Source organism: Solanum pennellii, chromosome 7 (assembly GCF_001406875.1).
Source record: "Solanum pennellii chromosome 7, SPENNV200".
Lineage (NCBI taxonomy): Eukaryota > Viridiplantae > Streptophyta > Magnoliopsida > Solanales > Solanaceae > Solanum > Solanum pennellii.
In genome coordinates, this window is record NC_028643.1 from 15,926,190 (window position 1) to 15,945,139 (window position 18,950).

The window sequence follows — 18,950 nt, forward strand, 5'->3', positions numbered from 1 at the left end:
TTACTACAATTATTTGAATAACAATTCATGAAGTTTTTTCAATAATCTCAACATTCAACTTCCCATTGTAGAGATGGTGGAAATGAAGAGATTTGGAAAAACATTGCACAAGAATGTGACTTGCTTGTTAGTTTGAAACTCAAAATTAACTCTTGAACCTGACAACTCAAGTACACACCACACATTATGTTCTAATGTTATAATCTACATTTCAGACGTATACCTAAGTTATTCTTTCACTAAATAGAAGAATCTTTATCAAATAATGAGAAGTTATACTTGTTAATACCGAAGATATTAATAACACTACTCTTTAGTTTCCAAAAAATGAGATCTCCTTGAATAACTATCGTCATATATATATAATATAGGTTTTGTCAATCGTAGAGCTAGCTTTCACCGACCGCTATTAAAAGGTAATTACTCACTATATATATATATGATTTTAACGCAATTTATTGTTTCAAATAATTAAATATAACCATTGTTATACCTTTAAAATATTTTTTTATTTTCAGAGATTAACTAAAAAATTTTACAATTTAGGTATTCATTAGCGACACTGCGTGGTGTAAACAATTGGCAACCACATGCTACATGAATCCGAGAAGATGACTGATCAAAAATTTAGTCAGGGTTCCTGAAATCGTTTACTAGCATATTTAGACAATACATTTATACTCTAAACGCTCAACTTTTTCCTTTCTAACTTTGCCCAACCTCTGAGAGTCGATTTTATTACTTTTTTGGCCAGCAGTTTTTGGACTATTTTTTCCGTATCTTTGTGAGTTGTAAAACATGCATCAACAATACATGTAAAATGTAGTGTCTCGATAAAGTATTTATATGATGACTATCAATATGTATGTTTTGTCTTCATAAATCAAGTAATTCTTCTGAAAACTAAACCATGAACCATGGTGGAACTTTTGAAAATGGTGAAAATCATAAGAATCTTGTGTTAGAAATAATACGCTGAGCGGGGCAAAGTGAACCCGATTGAGAATTTTGTGGGTTTGAAAGTGAAACAGATTGAAAAGTATGTAGAAGCTATTGATAATTTAATATTTGTTCTGCTCCTACTTAATTAATAATTTTCTTTTAATCAATTTGATGAGCTCCAAAATTACTTTCCGAAAACAAAGATAAAAAGTCGAGAAGGATTTCAAATTTGAGGTTAGTTTTAAGTCTAGTTCAAGTTCGACACATTATTAGTTTGACCCATATTTTTAATTATCCTAATAAATTAGCCACAAGCATCAACAACATGAGTGTGCATTTTGGTTATTTTTAAATTAGCCCGAGTTGACCCTTTGACAAGTGAAACATTCTAACTTAAGTGATTTAAAAACCTAGTCCAGCTTGACTCCTTGTCAGTGAGGTCTACTTACTTTTTATATCATGGACTTCTAATGTGCCGAATCCGGCTAATGAAATAAGTTAAGAATATTATAATTTTGTCTATTATTTATTAACGAGTGGAACTAATTTTCATACGAAAACGTTATAGAAGGAAATATTTTCTGATGCTAGTGAGATCATTCCTGCCTTAGGATATAGTGATGCAATAGTATAACAAAGTCAAATGTATATTTTTAATCGCTTGATAAGTAATGCCTAAAATTCTGATTATAGTACTTTGTTAAGATAACATTTAAGTAATACATCATATAATAATATAACTATCTCTAATAAAGATAAGGTCAAGTATAAGTAGGTCAAGTAATGTTCAACGACCTTATAGATTTATGCCATGTGTACTATAAAATGATTTGTGGTTGAGATTCAGTTAAATTATTTACTCATTATAATAATAAAAACGACAAAGTTGTCAACTTTTTTATTTTTCAAAACTATCAAATAAATCAATTAAGTGTACGCAAGTTAATATTTTCAAAAAAAAGTAAAATAAGATTGACGGGAATAAGCAAACTTTCTGAATTTTTACTCGCCAAACTTCTTCTGGAGTAACTTCACACATGCTTTTTCTAAATTATGAAGCAATCTTCAAAAATAAATCGACTTAAAAACAACGTTATGTTCTAAATAAAAATTCAACTAAATAACATGAAAATACTTTTTAAAAAGAAAAAAACTTATTTGGAGGTTTTGAAATAGTTATAAAAATATATTTAATCAGATTCTTCAAAAGTGACGAATTCTTTAAAATTAGTATAATTTTAAAAAATCAATACAAGTATGAGATTTGGCTGTAAAAAAGTCGGGAAGTCCGCATATTCCCGCCAATTTTATTTTTTTCTTGAAAAATTAGGTAGAATACACTTAATTATTTTATTTGATAGTTTTAAAAAATAAAAATAATTGACTACTTTGTTGTTTTAATTATTAAGATGAGTATATAGTGTATATAGATTTCAACCATAAATTATTATATAATACACATGGCATGAATCTATAAGATCATTGAACATTACTTGACATAATTATACTTGACCGGATCTTTATCCTCTTTTACTAAATTACAAGCATGCAAATAATAAGAATTACTTGAAAGAGCGAGATTGAAATAAAGAATGAAAGTTAAAAAGAAAAAATTTATAAAATCAAATCAATTAATATGAAAAATATTAAAATACACATGTAGTAGATTATATAAAACGAAAAAAAATTGAACAAAACAATATATTAATAAGAGAAAAAAAGACTAATAAATAAAAAAATCAGATAAGAACTATAAGATGATAGAACAAAAAATGTAGTGGACTAACATTTTTTATCATATTTAAAAAGCAAAAAATTATATATTGAAGGTTGTGAATGAATGTGCTTTATGGTAGAAATTAGAAACTAAAATGTTGAATAATAAAGTCATTAAAAAGTAAAAAATGATATCTTGTAATATCTAATCATATAGTTGATTGAGTTTAATTATCATTATTGATTTAAGTTAAAAAGTTAGTAAAAATTATTTTAATTTAAAAAAAATAGTGAAACACATTTTCGTAATCCAATTTTGAACTTACAACTTTTTCACAATTATATGTGTTTTGTCCTCCAAGTTTTCCTGAATTTAACTCTTAATCATCTATGTTATATGAATATTACTCCAGATATATTTGTCCCGCAGAGTTCTAATGTATCGAGATCGACTAATGAAGTAAGTTAAGAATATTATAATTATATCATTTTATTTTGTTTATCATTTTTTTGTCGAGGGTGAACTAATTTTCATATGAAAACATTGTAGAAGAAAATACTTTCTGAAGCTAGTGAGATCATTTCTCTGACCTCAGACACAGGAAATAGCGGTGCTCTAGCATTGCAGAGTGAAAGGGTACATTTTGATTCTTAACAAACTTAACAAGTAATGCGTAAATCAAAATTTTAATTATACTACTTTGTTAAGTCAACATTATAGCATATCTATCTTTCACTAATTAACAAGCATGCAAAGAATAAGAATGAATTGAAAGAACGAGATTAAAATAAAGAAAACATTTATAAATCAAATCAATTAACATATAAAACATTAAAATACACATGTTAGTATTTTATATAAAACAAAAATGAGTTTGCGTTTTGGTCATCTTAGCCTAGCCAAATTGACCCCTTGACAAGTGGAACATTATATTTTGAGTAATTTAAAAGCATATCCCAACTTGATCATTGACAGTGAGTTTCGCTTCCTCTTCGTGATGTGAGAATGTTTGCGAACCTATCAATCATGTTAAAGCATTTTTGCGGTACTAAGCATTGTCCACATCAAGAATGAACTTGTAAAGTGGAAAAAATCCATAAGCCCGACCATTAACCAAACAAATAAGAAAATATTAAATTAGAAAATAATTAGATAACTCGGTATGAACAACTCTAAATAAAATGTTGAAAAAAATACAATTCATCATGAACTCGTTCTTTTATTTCCTTATTAAGGCGTTGATGGATTATATTGGTTTTGTTATAAGTGTCAAGATGGAACTTTGAGTTCCATGTATTTCCATTTCTTGATATTCTTATATTGAATAATTGAGTTTACCGACTATTATCGATCAATATTGAGTTATGCTCACTCCTATATGAATATATCAGTGATATTCTTAATTTGATATTCATGCAATAACTAATTTGAAATTTTCTATAATGTGGACGTACAATATGTGCATTTTCTATATTTGTATTAATCCTACTTTATGATGATTTCGTGTTAAGATTTGAAATAATATGATGAATTAACTACATATCTCATTATTTAGGGAATTGATCAAGTTGTGATGAGTACAGAGCTGTCCAACGTCATTCTAGACAAAGTACATACTTCTACCTACTTTCTCAAAACTTTATAGTTTATATCAATTTTGTGTGAATATTTAATAAAATGCCCAATTATTTTTGAACTGGAGCATGGTGTATTCATTCCTCTTTATAACTAGAATTACAAATATAAAATAACTATGTATTTACACCACTTTTAAGTGATGATGAACGTTTTTCCTAAGATAAGTTAAAGATATATAGTACTTGAATTCTTAATAGCCTGAGAACAACAAGATGGTTCGATTTGAGCTCATAAATGACGATTGCGCATAAGGAAGTAGTGGATAGATTGCAATGTGACCAGACAATGTATTTGCGAAGTGGAGGAGGTAAGACGAATGCTTATAGAGTAATAACAGCTGAGAAGACAACAATAGATGAACCTGACAGTAGATTGTAACAGATATAGGAGATAAGCATATAGATATGATATAAAGGGTAATGACAATTGTTGGACTAGAAATCTCCGAATATGAAAATATCATTTCATTAAAAGAACATTAAACATGACCATTTATTGGATTTAGAAAAGGGTATTTTAGATGTAAGAGTTTTCAAAAAATTAATTTAACTTTAATGAAAAATTAAATTTTAAAGAAGTTCCCACTTCTTTTTTAAAAAGAAATTAAGAAAACTTAGATTTAATTTCAGAAGATTTAAAATAGGCTAATCAATTGAAAATTCAAAGAAGGGTATGAGATCCACATTTACACTTTAAAAAGGTTTTTAAGACATTTGTAGTGTCCTCTAGCACATAGTTATCCAACAATTTAAAATACCAGTAAACTTGTTCGTGGTTCGCGCGATTATAAAAATGAATAATTTTAATAAGTATAATATAGAAGATGATCTGTTTGCAATATAATCGTTAGACCTTAATTTTTTTAAACGAAGATTAAAATATGAATTCAATGCATAATTAATTTTTGGAGTTTTTACCGCCGTTCACTCCTATAAGTTGATCATAATTCAATAATTTGCATCTTATTTTTTGAGTCAACTAAAATAAACAAATAATAAACATAAAGAATATAACAACAACGAAAAAAATCAATATGATGATTTCTACAAAATCGAACAATATATCTCGAAAATATAACTATAAGAAATTAATGTGATAATTTCTATAAAATCTGACAATATTTTTATTTATACGACTATGATATAAAATATCAATATAATTATTAATCTTTAAAAATTAGAAAAATAAAAAGATGTTGTGTAATGAAAATAAACATCATTAAAACTTATACTAAAGAAATGACATTTTAGTTTCTTAACATTGTATTTAATATGAATGATACGGTAGAACTAAAGAAGTGGGTTTTAATGGTTCTTAATATAACACATAAATGATGAAAAAATAAAGAAAAATCCCCAAAAAGAAAAAGAAAAAAGAAAAGATTAATTATCAATGAATGACCAGTTATACTTTCCCAAAAAAAAGAACGGAACTAAAAAGCTACCCTTTTCCTTATATTCCTCTTTTTACCTTTTATACATACTAGATTTTGAAAAATATTGTATTCTTATGTTTGAGATCGCCTCTGTGTGATTCATCCTAAGTAGCTAACCGAAAAGGAACTGACTGAAAGGACTGATAAGAGAAGAGGCTCTAACTGTTTAAAGACGTGTGTACGCGTGATAATTATTAATTCAAAAAAAATATATGTTATAGTAAATAGTATTGCTTATTTTGGTGAATGTTAGAATGATATGTTTAATACAAAATAATATTACAGATTTTTTGTGAATGTTAAATGTGATTCGTCATATGTATTTCTTTTTCACGTGAACATATGAAGATGATGAATGGAAACTTTTATTAGTTAAATGCAATAATGTATAGATTTATATCAATTTGAAAAAAGAAAGCATATATCTACATCACAAGAGAAACTGATAATAAAAATAAATAAATTTCGACTACATCATATTCACTTCATATATTGGAACATTACATAATAATGTATATATTAAGCAAAAAAAGAATTAGAATATAATCAAAATTATTTTTCTCAAGTACACAATATTATGGAATATACCCTCTTAGAATAAAAAATTTACTTCAAAAAATAGTGATACCTGATATTCTGCTCAGGTTCAAACTCACTCAACGACAATAAATCAAACAATTTCTAAATTTCAAGAAGAAGAAGAGTAGAAGATCAAAAAAAAAAATGTGGTTGAAAAATGAGAGGGAACCTCTCTATTTTTTAATCAATAAATAATAGTATGAAGAAGTGTTTTTTGTGTCTTATCTAAAAAGTCATGATTTTTTTCGAAAAGTCACAACACTTTGAAAAACTCACAACTTACTCAAAAGTCATAACTATTTGGAAACGTCACAACTCATAGAAAAATTCCAACACTTTGAAAAAACTCATGCTTTTAAGGTGTGTGTGTGTGTATATATATATATATATATTAAAAAAAAAAGTAATAGAAATAGAAGGTATAATATTTAATTATGGTAATATGGATAGAGTTAAATACATTTTTAAAGAAAATTATAAAACATAGAAGGTAAAAAACTGAATTTAAAGAAAAGTAATAAATTGTAGTAATAATAAAGAAAGACGAAAAATAACAAATTATAATAATGATGAAAATAGAAAAATTAAAGTATCGGATTTCCTAGATTAGAAAAAATAAAAAATTAATATATATAACAAAATAAATAAATCATTAATTGCAAATTAAATTTAAAATTTTAATTATATTACATGAAATCTTTTCTTCTTCTTTTTTAATTACTTCTTTTTTTGTATTCCTCTTTATTATTTTTTCATTTTCCATTTTCTCCCATCACTCTAGCTTTATATATTGCTTAGACCAATTTATTATTTATTTTTAATTATCTCCTTCTAGGAAAATCTCTCATATTCAATTTTCTCTCTAAAATACTTCAAATTTTCTGCTTCAATGAAAAATGATAAAGAAAATAGAAAAAAAGTTACAAAAATATATCAAATTATTTTTTGACCTCAGTATACAATATTTACAAGTGTTTTGATTTTTGTAAGTATTCATTGATCACTTAGTCATGCTCAACCGCAATAACTATTCTGATTGTCATCACAACGGAATATCTCTCTGATCAACCTTCTTACCATGGTACGAGTGTAGCATTCATCAAATATTCGATAATTTTATGCCTATATTATGAATGTTTTTACCTCTTGAATGATAAATGAGTGTGTTGATGATCTAACGGGATCAAAGGAGTATCAAATAATAGCAATATTACCACTTGAAATTACAAAATTTGCTTCTATTCATATCTAGGCCTTCGTTGCCTCATTAGTTTTACTCTTTTTTTTTTGGAAAGAGAGAAATTTAGAACATATGTTATTTTGTATGTGTTTAATAGTATTCAAAAATTAATGTTAAAAAACTTTTAAAATTCTGTAATTAAGTTTAAAGAATAATTCTTCTTAAATTTACAATTAAGAAAAAAAATTTAATGTAAAAAATTAATAACAGAAGCTTTTATGTGTATGATTTAATGAGGGAACAATTAAATACTATGCTTTAATATTTAGCAAAAATATTAAATACTATTTTATGTTTGAAAATGAAGAAAAAACTAAAAAAAATCATAAAAAAATAAATAGAAATCCAACCCTTAGAGGCATGCCATATCAGCAAGTCTAACATTCTCTTTTATATAGATATATAGATTTGGAAATGAACCTGAAAGTATTGTAAGGCCATATAATTTTATTATTATTTGACAAATATTTTTTGCAAATAATTCAAATTTTCAAATAGTAGAAAAAATTAGTATTTGGGTAAAATTTTATTTTTTGAGATTTTTTTATATTTAAAAATTACCTTAAATTTTTAGTATATCTTATAAAAGCACCCTTCAGTCATAATTTTAAATTGAGTTTCATTCCTAGTTCATCATAAACAACTACCTAGTGAAATTCTACTAAAGAGTTTTGGAGAAGGTCGAGTGTAGACAAACCTTATCATTTCCTCACGGAGATAAAGATAATTTTCTGGAAAGATCCTCGACTAAAGTGCATCAAACTCAAATAAAAGAAGAAAAGAACAAAAAAGAAAGCATACCAATTGATACAAACTGTAGTGTGGAGTTTACAAGACAAACAATATCAGTAACAAAATAACGTCATAATCAAAACAATATAGACAATATATCTTGATAGATACCAAAAACAAGGAAAGACAACACTCTAACCCTACTAACCTTCTATCTCAATACGTGACTGTCACTCCTTTCTATGTAAAGTCATGTCCTTAGTCATATGAAGTTACTTCATGTTCTGTCTAAATCACCTCGCCTAATATTTTTTTGGTAGGAGCATTTTTGAATTCTTCCTAACTAAAAAGTAATACATAATTTATTGGCACTTTAGATGTTTATAGATGAGGATAACTAAATAAATTTTTTGGTACCCCTTTACGAGGTATAATGTCCTATGTCTTGTGAATTTAATTCTAATTATGAAATGACTATTCTGTCCTTCTCCTTACTTTGTTATACTTAGTTTGTGTTGCGAGAATCGTTGGTGTGATCCTTGATGTGATCAAGTATGCTTTTTTGTGATTTTGATCCTTTTGAGTTGAGTATTATTGTTATGGTTGATTTTTGTCAACATTACGAGTTTTGAGCATTGGATGGATATTCCGGCAGTTCCATTGTGTCTTGAACGTAAAGTTTGAGCTAGTAAGGTGGTTGGTCATGTAAGGACCCAAAATGAATTAGGTCCAAATAGCGCCTAACATGTAGTGCCTTGAGCTTATGAGGTCCTAAAATGATCAATTATGGGCTTTAGAGGCAGTATATAGAGTTTAAGAGAGTTTGGAGGTGAAACATCCAAGAACGTCCGATGACGTTTGAAAGTTAGCCTTGAGACGTGCTAGCGTGCCTTAGTATATTTCATGAGGTTTTAGGTAGAGTTTGGATCTCAAATTGATATGTATGGTTCTTAACATCTAGAAGGACGTATTTGGGGTGAAAACGTCTGGGCACGATTCCCCAAGAACCCACCTAAGGGTCTTTGAAGAGGACACAAGTTGAGAGAAAAGCTGTCAAAATCAGTCCCAACCAACGAGGGGCACTTAGACTTTTGAGTTAGAACCCAAATTATGCCTCTCTGACGAAGACGACGAACCTGAAGGACGGAACGTCGTCTAACCAATGGTCCGTCGATGGCCAACCGTCGATTGAGTCTGCAATTTTTGCAATTCACTGTAAAGTGGAGGGGTGAATTGGGAAATTCACCCCACGTCCAAATAAATGCATGGGCGGTTAAATTAGGTGATTTTAGATATTTTAGGAGTATTTAAACAATAAAAGACCCTCCTAGACTCTAGAATCCAAATCAAAACCTCTCTCATAATAGAACTCTCAAGAACACCATTAGAGAAGATAAAGAATTGGAGCAACAACTTAGGACAGTTTCTCCAAGGATTCAAGGTAATATTAAGGCTCTAATCTAAGGTATGTTAAGCTTATTCATTTATGGATCTTTCCATCTATGAAGCCCCCCTAGTTTCCCTTTAATTGTGAATCCAGAGAACCCCAATCTAGTGAGGGTTGTGATTGCATTATGGGTAAGGCTTGATTATGATCCCAATCTAGTGAGTAACATTCAATGATGTTTATATGATGATTATGCACTGTTTTCATGGTGAATTATGGTAATTGAATTTGAAGGTGATCATGGTGATTTTAGGCCATTTTAGGCTAGATGAAGGTTTTATGTTAATCTTCTTAATTCTATTGTATTCTATGCTATTTGATAATGATTGAATCACCTAGATATGAATTGAACTAGGTTGGTCTTGACTTGTAAAGCTTGAATTGGACCTATGTGATCGTGTATACCTAGAATTACCTTCTAATGATCTAATTGAATGAAGTAAGCATGAAATTGGACATAGGTCATAATAAATTAAAGGTAGTAATTGGTTATGGGCTGTTATGCCATTGATGTTAGGGCTTTGGGGTAAAGTCATGATGAGGATAATTGTGGTAATATTTCCTTTCTCTTCTACACCTAGACATGAACATGATTAGGAGAAGCAAGTTCTCTCACATCGATGAACCCTAGGTTGACTTAAGAACCTAAAATGAATCAATGCATGGTTGACTAGGATTAGCTTAAAGATGAGTTGTATGATCACTTCATGAGTAAGAGACTTGGTGAGAAAAGACCAAGGTATGATAGCTTGAGATGTGAATCTCATGATAGCTTGAGATGTGATTTCTCATTATAGCTTGAAATGGTGGTCTCATGATAGCTTGAGATGGTAGGTCTCAAGGGTAGTTTGAGATAGTAAATCTCAAGGAGGCTTAAGTTGAAATAATCATGTTAGCTTAGAATGTAGGAAGCAAGATCTCCCTTGATTATCTTGGTCTTGTGTTGTAAGGATACTTGATCATGTTAGCTTGACTTGGTTAGGAAAAACCAATTTCATGGTAGCTTTAGGGGAAAGGCTTATACTCTCCTAATGTTAGCTTGACTTGCATGTACGGTACATTTCATGATGCATTGATTTGCATGTGAGGTGCATTTCATGTCATAGCTTGAGATTAGTTTCTCATGGTAGCTTAGGGTTGAGGATTCATGCTCCCCTATGGTTATCTTGCATATACATGATTGGCTGTATGGTGGTTAGGATGGTTATATCCTTGCTTTAGTTAGCTTAGTTAGTATGTCTAGATGCTTTCCATGGTAGTAGGTCTATTATGGTAGTAGAGCTTAATAGACAAAAGTGCAAGACAAGTTAGCTTGGAGTAGGATAGTCTAAAGGAGTACTTAGTACGGAAGTATGACTTTAAGGTACCTATGACATGACCACTACATGGTGTATGCTTAGCTTGGACAGTGTTATAGTTGTCTTCCATGACATGATTGACTTAAGATGATAGTTCCTTTTCAATACGAAGTAGGTCTATTAGAATACTCCTAAGATGACGTAAAACAAGATAGGGTGACTTCAAGATGTGCTTAGTGTGTGAGATAGTATGGGATGCTTCACATGCATTGCACAAGTATGCATTGGGGTGGCCTACGGCATAGTGATCATATGATATGATGAACTTAGGTCTTAATTATGAAAGTTGATATGATGAAGAATGATCAGAGAGATGTACTTAGCTTTGATTGTAGTATGGGATGCTACCTTTTGCCTTGAATTAGTATACTTGGAGGTGTCTTGTGAGTAGTTTATTTGAGTAAGAAGGACAATGATTTAAGTATTAACTCTTATATGTTTTATGATGCTTTGATATGCTTTGTTATTTATGTTATGCTTATATCTTTATCTCTTATGATTATGTCAATTATTGACTAATTCTTTGAGATATCTTATGTTTGGATGATAGTTTCCATACTTAGTACATATTGTACTAACGCATATTGCCTACATGTTGTCCATGTAGGGTCTAGAGAAGATTGAGTAGCTTTGAAGGGTAGAGTTCCAATGTTTCCAAGAAGAGAAGACTGGTGAATCCTCATAGCATCCGAGGACACCACCACTATGATGTCTTTTATATTCTTTCATGTTTAGACCTTTATGGGCCGTGACCCAAGACTATTTTACTCATGATGTCGTAGATGAATTTTGAGACATATGTTAGACGTTTTATGAAATGGCTTCCGCATTACGTTTTGAAAGAAAAGTTTTAATTTCGTGTACTTTTCATATTTATGCAATGAATGATGTTCAAGGCTTGTATAAGACCTCAGAGAGGTCAAGTACGCATGTTAGGCCTAAGAATGAACTAACTTCTAGGGTGTACATGCGGGTCGTTACAAACTTGGGATCATAGCATAAGGTTATGAAATGGTCTTAGGATGTTTCAAAAACCACATCTAGTAGAATCATATTCATCGGTGTGAGTCGCGACACATCTATGAGTAGGAGGCTATGTGATGCTTAGGAAAGTTTCACTTCTTCATTCTTCAAGTCGTGCCATAGATCTATAAGCTCTCTCTCTTATTCCTTATCCGATGGTCTTTAGGATATGACTGTTAGAAGGGTTATGCTACAAGGAGTGAGGGAGAAAGGTTGGTTGATTTGCCAATTATGTCTATGTGACTTGATAGAGTTGAGATTATGGGATATGATGTTGTTTTTAGTATGAATGAGTTGATCTATGGTTATGTTGATGTTGGTAGAAGGCCATGATATTTTTTGATGTATGTTGATAAAATTGGTGGAATAAAGTGTTTTAAGTATTACCTAGAAGGGGTGAGTGAATAGACTTCTCTAAGGAGGGTAGAAGTGTAATTCACTATGGTTTAAGAGTTACCTTGGGTGAAGGAGGTGAAAGCTTAGTTGTGTTTAGAAAGGAGTTAGCATAAGGCTTGATCCAAATGGGGGAATGAGGGTGTTATGTATCCTTGATGTGCATAAGTTAGGGTTACTAAAGATTGTTACCTTGAGTGGTGTAGTGAGTATGAGAACTTTAGTCCGGTTGCTAGGCTCATGTGAGAGTATGAATGGTGCCTAGTAAATTTGCCATAAGGCTAGAGTTACAAGAAGAGAAGTCAAGCAAGTTTCTCTTAATGGTATAGTTGATGAGCCTCAAGAGAGGGATAAGTTTATGCTCTCCAATCCAAGGGTGATAAAGAATAATCCCTTATGTCCTTTTCCGGTATGTTCTTCTTTATTGATTTATGAAAATTTCCAGAATTTCTATGATTATGATTTGCTTTTGTTGATCTTGATGTTTCCTTATGATTAGGAATTGATGTTAGAAAAGTATGTGTGGCTTGTCCCGAAGTGGGGGATGAGGAGCCCTTTTCATAAGTCTTTATATGATTATGTGTAGTTATAAATAGCTCGGAATAAAATTGTTTCCTTGATTTGATTATGTGCATTTACGATATTATGCATGTACGATGTGCTTCTAGTCTAGGATAGGTCCTTTAAAGAAGTGTTTAAGAAGGTGTCATTTAAGGACGAATGTTTCCCAAGTGGGGGATACTGTAAGGACCCAAAATGAATTAGGTCCAAATAGATCCTAACATGTAGTGACTTGAGCTTATGAGAACCTCAAATGATCAATTATGGGGTTTAGATGCTGTATATAGAGTTTAAAGGTGAAATGTCCAAGAAAGTCAGGTGACGTTGAAAGTTAGCCTTATGACGTGCTAGTGAGCCTTAGTATCTTTCATGAGGTTTTAGGTAGAGTTTGGAGCTCAAATTGATGGGATGGTTCCTAAAATCTAGATGGACGTATTTGGGGTGGAAACTTTTGGGTACAAATCCCCAAGGAATCACCTAAGGATCCTTGAAGAGGACCCAAGTTGAGAGAAAAACTCTGGAAACCAATCCCAACCAACGAGAGGCACCGACGGACCGTAGGTCCATCGATGCCCCGTTGGTGAGGGGCGTTTGTTGAAACTTAGCTTTTTGAGTAAACCACCAAAATTATGCCTCTCTGACTAAGATGAAGGACCTGCAGGACGGACCATCGTCCAACCAATGGTCCGTCAATGGCCAACCATCGATTGAGTCTGCAAATTTAGCAGCTCATTGTAAAGTAAAAGGATGAATTTCCCACATTCAAATAAATGCATGGGCGGTTAAATTAGGTGTTTTTAGATGTTTTAGGAGTATTTAAATAATAAAAGACCCTCCTAGACTCTAAACTCCAAATCAAAACCTCTCTCTCATAATAGAACTCTCAAGAACACCATTAGAGAAGAAGAAGAACTGGGAGCAACAACTTAGGACGATTTCTCCAAGGATTCAAGCTAATATTAAGGTTCTAATCTAAGGTATATGAAGCTTATTCATTCATGGATCCTTCCATCCATGAATCCCCCCTAGTTTCCCTTCAGTTGTGAATCCAAAGAACCCCAATCTAGTGAGGGTTGTCCTTGCATTGTGGGTAAGGCTTGATTGTGATCTCAATCTAGTCGGTAACATTCAATGATGTTTATATGATGATTATGTAATGTTTTCATGGTGTTTGCATAAGGTGATCATGGTTTTAGGCTATTATAGGCTAGATGATGGTTTTATGTTAATCTTCTTAAATTCTATTATATTATATGCTATTTGATCATGATTAAATTACCTAGATATGAATTGAACTAGGCTTAATTGATCTAGGTTGGTATTAACTTGTAAAGCTTGAATTGAAATGTATACCTAGAATTACCTTCTAATGATCTAATTGAATGAAGTAAGCATGAAATTGAACATAGGTCATAATAAATTAAAGGTAGTAATTGGTTATGGGCTGTTATGCCATTGATGTTAGGGATTTGGGGGTAAATTCATGATGAGGATTGTTGTGGTGATGTTTCCTTTCTCTTCTACACCTAGACATGAACATGATTAGGAGAAGCAAGTTCTCTCATATAGATGAACCCTAGGTTGACTTAAGAACCTAAAATGAATCAATGCATGGTTGACTAGGATTAGCTTGTAGGTGAGTTGTATGATCACTTCATGAGCAAGAGACTTGGTGAGACAAGACCAAGACATGATAGCTTGATATGTGAATCTCATGATACTTGAGATGTGATTTCTCACTATAGCTTGAGATGGTGGTCTCATGATAGTTTGAGATGGTAGGTCTCAAGGGTAGTTTGATGTAGTAAATATCAAGGAGGCTTGAGTTGAAATACTCATGTTAGCTTAGGATGGAGGAATCAAGCTCTCCCTTGGTTAGCTAGGTCTTGTGTTGTAAGGATTCTTGATCATGTTAGATTGACTTGGTTAGGCAAAAACGGTTTCATGGTAGCTTTAGGGGAAAGACTTATACTCTCCTAATGTTAGCTTGACTTGCATTCAAGGTGAATTTCATGGTGCGTTGATTTGCATGTAAGGTGCATTTCATGTCATGGATTGAGATTAGTTTCTCGTGGTAGCTTAGGGTTGAGGATTCATGCTCCCCTATGGTTAGCTTGCATCTACATGATTGGTTGCATTGTGGTTAGGATTGTTGTATCCTTGCTTTAATTAGCTTGGTTAGTATGTCGAGATGTTTTCCACGGTAGTAGGTCTATTATGGTAGTATATTGAGCTTAATAGACAAGAGTGCAAGACAAGTTAGCTTGAAGTAGAATAGTCTAAAGGATTACTTAGCATGGATGGTAGTATGGGATGTTATCTATACATAGCACAAGTATGACTTGAAGCTACCTATGACATGATCACTACATGATGCATACTAGCATGGATAGTGCTATAGTTTCCTTCCATGACATGATTGACTTAAGATGATAGTTTCTTTTCAATATGAAGTAGGTCTAGTAGAAGACTCCTAAGATGACATAAAACAAGATAGGGTGACTTCAAGATGTGCTTAGTGTGTGAGGCAGTATGGGATGATTCACATGCATTGCACAAGTATGCATTGGGGTGGCCTAGGGGCATATTGCTCATATGATATGATGAACTTAGGTCTTAATTATGAAAGTGGACTATGATCAAGAATGACCAAAGTGATGTACTTAGCGTTAGTAGTAGTATGGGATGATACCTTAGCCTTGCACTAGTATACTTGGAGGTGGCTTGTGAGTAGTTCATTTGCGTAAGAAGGACAATGATTTAAGTATGAACTCTTATATGCTTTATGATGCCTTGATATGCTTTGTTATTCATGTTATGCTTATATCTTTATCTCTTATGATTATGTCTATTATTGACTATCCCTTTGAGATATCTTATGTTTGGATTAGATGAAAGTTTGCATACTTAGTACATATCGTGCTAACGCATATTTCCTACATGTTTTCCATGTAGGGTCTTGAGAAGATTGAGTGGCTTTGAAGGGTAGATTTCCAAGGTTTCCAAGAAGAGAAGATTGGTCAGTCCTTGTAGCATCTGAGGACACCACCACTCTGATGTCTTTTATATTCTTTCTTGTTTAGACTTTTATGGGCCGTGACTTAAGACTATTGTGCTCATGATGTCATAGATGGTTTTTGAGACATATGTTAGATGTTTTATGAAATGTCTTTCGCATTACATTTTGAAAGAAAAGTTTTAATTTTGTGTACTTTTCATATATATGCAATGAATGATGTTGAAGAGCTTGTATAAGACCTCCGAGAGGTCAAGTACGCTATCTTAGGAGCTAAGAATTCCCTAACTTCTAGGGTGTACATGCGGGTCATGACAGGTCAAGTTTCCAAGGCTATGAGTTCAGTTTTAGGCGTTTGGGCTAGAAGTTGAGTGTTATGCCTAAAGAGTCGTCCGGGAGGGTAATTCCCTCATTTGACCTCTTTTCGAAAATCCTTTAATTCCATTGAGTGAGTGGATTTGAGCCTTCATATTGTTCCTGGAGGCTACTGTTTCATCTCTATACATTTATAACTTATATCTTCTTTTTTGGGGGTTTGCATGCCCGACAATTGAACTCATGTAAATGTATTAGATGCTTCGTGGTCTCATTTTGAGATTTGGGCTTGCAATATCTTATATAAATGACTTTTTCTTTTCATAAATCGATATACAATTTTGGCTGGATAATTGTTTCATCATAATGAGTATTGATGAATTTTGGAGTGCACATATTCTATCTTACTGCTGAAATAATTTGGATATTGTATAAATATTTGGTTCGCCCAACAGATAGTATTGGCGGATGTCAATCACGTCTAGAGATATTTTGGGATGTGATTGTCAAATAAGACGACTCTAACCATATCTCGATCATTATTGCTCTCACGATGTTGTGTATTATCACGTTGAGATGCTTGTGGAGAAGTTTCCTCTCCATTTGTGATTCAAGTCTATAATACAGTTTGTGATTATCAGTTCAACAATATCAATACAATAATACCACAATTATCCTTACCTCCATAGTGGGCGCCAAACTATTAAACCCCAAAAGGTACAATTGAATTTACAGAAAATGGTCATAATGCTCTTAAACTATGTGAAATTAAAGAAAAATGCCATAAGTTATAATAGTTTAGTCTAAAAATATGTTCGTTGTGAATAGTTTGGTAAAAAAAAACCACTAAACTTAATGGGCTAAAAATACCCCTCTTTGGAAATAAACATAATATTTCATTTCTTTTTGGTCATATTCTCATTTTAATAATAACTTTTTTATCACCAAATATTTATCCTACTTCAAATCGAAAAATATTAAGAAATAAAAATATTTTCTATGTTATTAGAATACTTTTTTGATCATTATCTAAATGAAAATATGATGTGATTACTATGAAGTATGATCTTATATATATGACCTACATTCAGTCAAAATTGTACATAAAGTTAATTTATTTTAATTAATAAGATGAGATCAACAAAATAAATTACTTCTTACTTATTTACTAGTTAAAGTGATTTCAAAAGAAAGAAACAACATATAATTCTTTATAAGTAATGTTTCTATCAAGAATAAGATTTGTTTAAAAAGAAAATAAATAAGGGAAAAGACTCAAATATGTCATCGAGCTTTTAGAAAAGATTTATTTATGTCATCCGTTAAAAATTTAGCTCACCTATGTCATTACCATTCAAGAAAAGGCTCATTCATGCCATTATTTTTTAAGAGTGGTTTTGCAAAACCATTGTTAAAAGATAATGGCATAAATGAGTCTTTTCTTTAACAATGATGACATAAATGAGTCAAACTTTTAACTGATGACATAAATGAGCCTTTTCTGAAAGTTCAATGATATATTTAAGCCTTTTCCCTATAAATAATAAATAATAAACAAGATTGTAGGGATGTTTTTAGACCTAACTATTAATTGATGATATTTTTGTTCAATTTCGCATAGTTCAAGAACATTTTGACCCTTTTTCGTTGAATTTATATGTGTGTAACATTTGAATGACATGTGGATTGAACTGATTGAAATGGAGAAATACATAAATATTATGTAAATTGTAAATAAGAAATGGATAACAGAAATTGAGTCTATTAAATAGTACTAGAAAATAATGTTTTCATTAAATCTTTTTATTTCATTAGAATTTGTAGTGCTACTAGCAACATGGAATATGACTATTGAAATTGTAAAATATTATTATTTTATAGATGTATTAATTAATAAATATTACTTTAAAGAATGTTTTTAAAATTTAATGAATATACCTTTATTATCCTCCTTAAAAATAAGGGATACTAAAAAGGAAGAATAATAAAAGAGTAAACAACAATGAAAGATAATAAAACTGGAAGAACGATAATGAATACGGTATTGAAGTGAATATAAACAAATGCTTCTTGGGTGGTGTTTTTATTGGGAAGGAACTTTTTTTGGACAGTGTAATTTATTGAAACCATCTAGTTATTTAAGATTTTTTTTTTGTGATTTAAATTTAGAGGTCGTTTTATGTGCAAGAAAAAATGTATTTACAACAATATCCTTGTCAGTCTCTTTTAGTTACAATTTTACCCCGAAAATTAAAATAAAACCAAAAAGTATTTTACCAGATATATTTTCCGTTATATTATATATAAGATTTTTTTTGTGTGATTTAACTTTAGAGGTCATTTTAGGTGCAAGAAAAAACGTATTTACAACAATACCCTTGTCAGTCTCCTTTAATAACAATTTTACCCCAAAATTAAAATCAAACCAAAAAAATATCCTACCAGATATATTTTCCATTATGTTATATATATATAATATATATATATATATACATATATATATATATATATATATATATATATATATATAGAGAGAGAGAGAGAGAGAGAGAGA